Below are 4097 nucleotides of genomic sequence, written 5' to 3'. Positions count from 1 at the left end.
ATCATTGTTCAGTCATTGTCAAAACTCTTCATAGTGTAACAAAGTCTAAATGTTATCCTCTGCTGAAAGAAAGACCTTTTAATTTATTCAGATGTTCAACCGGGAGCTGCCATTATAAAGCCATAGCTCTGTGAAACTCTGCAGTAAAGCTGCAAATAAAAACTGCCTCAGGAATGAAGCAAAGGGCTCGATTTCTACAAATGACTTAATATGCCCCCCTGACTGTGTTCATTTCAAAGCAAGCCAAGCTCATCTTCTCGCCACTGGGCACCTAATGCAATTACACCCTTGTATCTGCAGGGGGCTCCCTCTGTCTCATCCAGGTCCACATCAGCCTACCGCTATGACTTTGTGTGTGTGCGTGTGGTGTGAAAGAAGAGGCAGAAACCGAGACTGGTAGGGCTCATGCCCACGATACGGTTAATCAATCATCGCAATGCCTTAATGACACCCTGCTGCTTCCCTAATGTCTTCTGGCAGAGGCAGCCTGCTGCTGGCACAGAGCTCATGCAGGCACACATATGGTTGTCTTAAATTGACTGACAGGACCCCTTTCATGTGTGCTGCCCTGCACGCTGGATGCCATCAGCCACATTTAAACGCCGTTGGCTGACAGTGAGAGGGTTACTGAAGGAGAGAAGTCGGAAAGGAAGGGAGGGAAGACTGATGGAGTGATGCACCGAACAAAAAAAGCAATATTTCTCACCTGACTGCATCAGCCTTTGTGGCTCCCAAAAGTCACTTGTCAAGAACAAAGTAGCCTGACTACGATGTTCTCCAGCTATATCAGGTTCATTGTTTGCATCCCTTTTATAATGCAGATGCTTAAGCAATCTATTTTTTCCATGGGCTTTCATTGTACAGGAAAGTTAAAATTTAGAGTGTTTGCCTTTCAGTATAATGTGACTTGTGCTGAAACACTGAGATGAGCTCTTCTGGAAGAAACTCATTGTCACCAAGCGAGCCTCTCTGTGAGTATTGTTGGATAATTAACATGTATGCTTATTTACGTAATTTTCTTTTGTCTCAGTTTTATTGCAATTTCCCACAGCGAGTGACAAAAACAAATCTTGAGGCAAGCATGCGTCCTACACAAGCGAGACCTACACAAGCAAGAGTGAGAAAAGGTGCTAACGAATACAGTATCTGAGTAAATTGAAGTGTTTTGAAGGGTTTAAAAATATTCAAGATATGATGTAGGTGTATAACTGTTTAAAAATATTTTTGTAATGTTTCTAAATCAGTGGTGGGTCTTGCATGTATAGACAATGGTTATCACAGTTTACAGCATAGTTTGTTTGTAGTAGTCGCTATGCTTACAAATGTGCGAATACTTGAGCAAAATTACTACAAAAGCACAATGTTATCCAAGCATTTCTGAGTAATATCCAATAAATATGTGCTAGCACATTTGTGAGTATAAAAGCAGTAGGCTCATTACTTTGACAGCAGGCTAAAAAAAATTGCAGTAACATACAATGAAATGTCATCTCCCAATCCACCAAAAAATGTTTTTTATTCACCAATACAAATTGAAATTGGCTTTATAAACTATGCAAGCAATGTTTTAATAAGCTTTTAATAGTGCATTCTTTATTGTCATACAGCTGAAAAAAAAAGTGAAATGTGTATGTTTGAGCCTTTAAAATGTTTAAGATAACCATCTTTGACACATTATGGACAAATAACTGACTCTTTTCAGAGTTAGGGCAAACAGGCTTTAGATGAGGGACAAGGTTGGACCTAGAGTTCTTTCCCTCGGTCAACAGGAACCACATTCGGACAGGGGTACCATGGAGAGCGCCTGGTGACTGGGCCAGCACAGCCTGAAAGGAAATGTGGGTTACCCTTTGCATCAGCTCTGTTGTAGATTTGTTGATATTGTTACTTTTTTTTTTTTAACATAATAACTACATGGGTCTGAAAAATGGCTAAATGTTCCAAGCTACACATTTGGCAACAAAGCTTTTAGCCACATGTCCTGGAAACTCGGGTGAAGAGAGGACTGAACTCAGAATTTATCAATAGATGGTGAGTTTTGCGGCACTGGTCTGACCACATGTTGGTCGGGCCCTAATATATTGTGATGGTCTGCTGGGAAGGCTTGTCATAGTCTGTTATCTGAAGAAGTGAGGGACAGGAAATATTTAGTTTGAGTGGGCCACTTGTTGAAGAGGCTACAGATCCTTTGGTGGACATGCTTAAGAAAGAGTCCCGTTGGCTTATTTTGGCCCATGGGACCTTGGAGGAATGTAGTGAATACCAGCAGGTAAAGTGAAATGTAGTTTTTAGCGCTGCTCTGGCAGAAGTTAGGACTGGTTAGTTCTTGGCAAGGCCATGGAGCTCTTCTTCTGATTGACATCAAGGAGATTCTTGTTTGTGGACCTTGACTCTGGACATTCTGTGTGAAGAATATACATGAAAGCTCCTTCATCCAATGAAGAAGCAGAGCCTTGAACGTGAACTTTATTATCTCTAGGGTTGTTTTTGCTAAGGTGGTTACAAACCTCCTTGATAGCAGAGCCCAAGTAGTGGCATGTGATCTGCCCTCTGTTCCTTAATGCTCAAAATCTTGTGGAGCTCCTTGTTCAACATGCTACTGCAACATTGTGCCTCTAAAAAAGGGGCAGGCAATTCATACAAGGGGCCACATGAGAAAACAGAATTGTGTCAGAGGGCCGCACCATTGATAACTTGAACTTAATTCTCAACTTTGTCCCATTGTAAAATGCATCAAATTCTATATTTTTAAAAGCTGATACTGATAATCAAAATAAGTGTTCGATAAATATTTACAGAATAATTATAAAAATGTTACTACATTTATAAATATACATTATATTCATATAATTTATAAAAATAAGCTATGTGAAATTGTTGTGTACGTCAAATGGTAAAATACTTTTATAGTCCATGTCCGGGTCCATTTTTGAAGGTGGTTACATTTTACATTTTACCAAAGGGTTCACACACTTAAGTTCTTGCCTGTTTGTAAGTATTAAGTAGATCAGGCAATAATCAGAGGGGCATAAGGCAGCACAGTGAATGGGACAATATGAGTTTTTTTTTTTTTTTTTTTTTTTTTAATTGTGGTGCAGTGGTTCCAAGTGATATTTTCACTCGTCGGACAGTTTATGAGTTGTTTGTATTTTGGGAGTTCATGGTTGAGTCTTGACTTGGCTTTGAACCGGGAGAGGTTATAGAGTTCGCTGTCTGATCTAGGTCAAGGATAGATGCTCAGTGGCTGAGCCGAAGGTGTGCTTCAGCAGGACATTTAAAAAGATTCACCTCTTTTGATCCTTAAACTCTCTGAGATTTAGCCATCAAAGATGACAGTGCCAGTCATGCCGTTGTGGAAGGATTTGATAATGTTCAGTAGCCTGGGTGGACAACCTTTTTATGGCAGGATCTTGAAGAACCCATCCCTGCTGACTGTATCAAAGCCCTTCATCAGGACTATGAAGGCTACATAGAGCGGCAGTCTTTGCTCTCTGCATTTCTCCTCCAGCTGTCTGAGGAAGAAGACAATATCGATGATGGACCTGTTGGTACGGAAGCCACACTGAGATTCGGGGTAGATTCTCTCTGCAAGCACCTTGAGTCTCTTCAGTGCAATTTTAGCAAACAGCTTCCCAACAATGCTCAAGAGGCAAATGCTACGGTAGTTGTTACAGTCAAACCTGCCACTTTTGTTCATGTATCATGTGACGGTGTTGGCATCCCTCATGTTTTGTGGTACTTCACTCTCAATCCTGGACAGGCAGAGGAGATTGTGCAGCTCTTCAGCCAGATCGTTATTGAGGGAGTTCAGAACTTCTGCTAGGATAGTGTCTTTCCCCGGGGCTTTGCCAGTGGGTAGGGAGTCCAGGGCGTCTTGTACTTCTACGAGCATTGGTTCACTGTCCAGCTCCTCCAGCATTGGTGGACACTCAACAGCATTGAGGACATCTTCTGAGGCGATGTTCTCACTGGTGTCAAGCTCGGAATAATGCTCAAACCAATGTTCCATTTGTTTTGGTCAGTCCTTGAAAAAGGATTTCAGAGGGACTGTTTTCATTTATGTCAGTCCGATAGCCTGCTTGATGCCATCATACATC

The 4097-nt window shown here is 41.4% G+C and overlaps 1 long non-coding RNA gene across 1 annotated transcript; it reads left to right on the top strand.

The window, feature by feature from the left end:
• The first annotated feature begins 312 nt into the window (after nucleotides 1-312).
• Nucleotides 313-1244, top strand: LOC133515264 (uncharacterized). The gene is made up of 4 exons (XR_009798995.1): nucleotides 313-396; nucleotides 481-790; nucleotides 897-971; nucleotides 1052-1244. It is a non-coding gene; the product is annotated as an uncharacterized LOC133515264 (long non-coding RNA).
• The last annotated feature ends 2853 nt before the right edge of the window (nucleotides 1245-4097 follow it).

The sequence above is a fragment of the Syngnathoides biaculeatus genome, chromosome 17 (genome assembly GCF_019802595.1).
Source record: "Syngnathoides biaculeatus isolate LvHL_M chromosome 17, ASM1980259v1, whole genome shotgun sequence".
Taxonomy (NCBI): domain Eukaryota; kingdom Metazoa; phylum Chordata; class Actinopteri; order Syngnathiformes; family Syngnathidae; genus Syngnathoides; species Syngnathoides biaculeatus.
The sequence above is the reverse complement of the archived record's forward strand: the minus strand, read 5'-3'. Positions and strand labels throughout refer to the sequence as shown.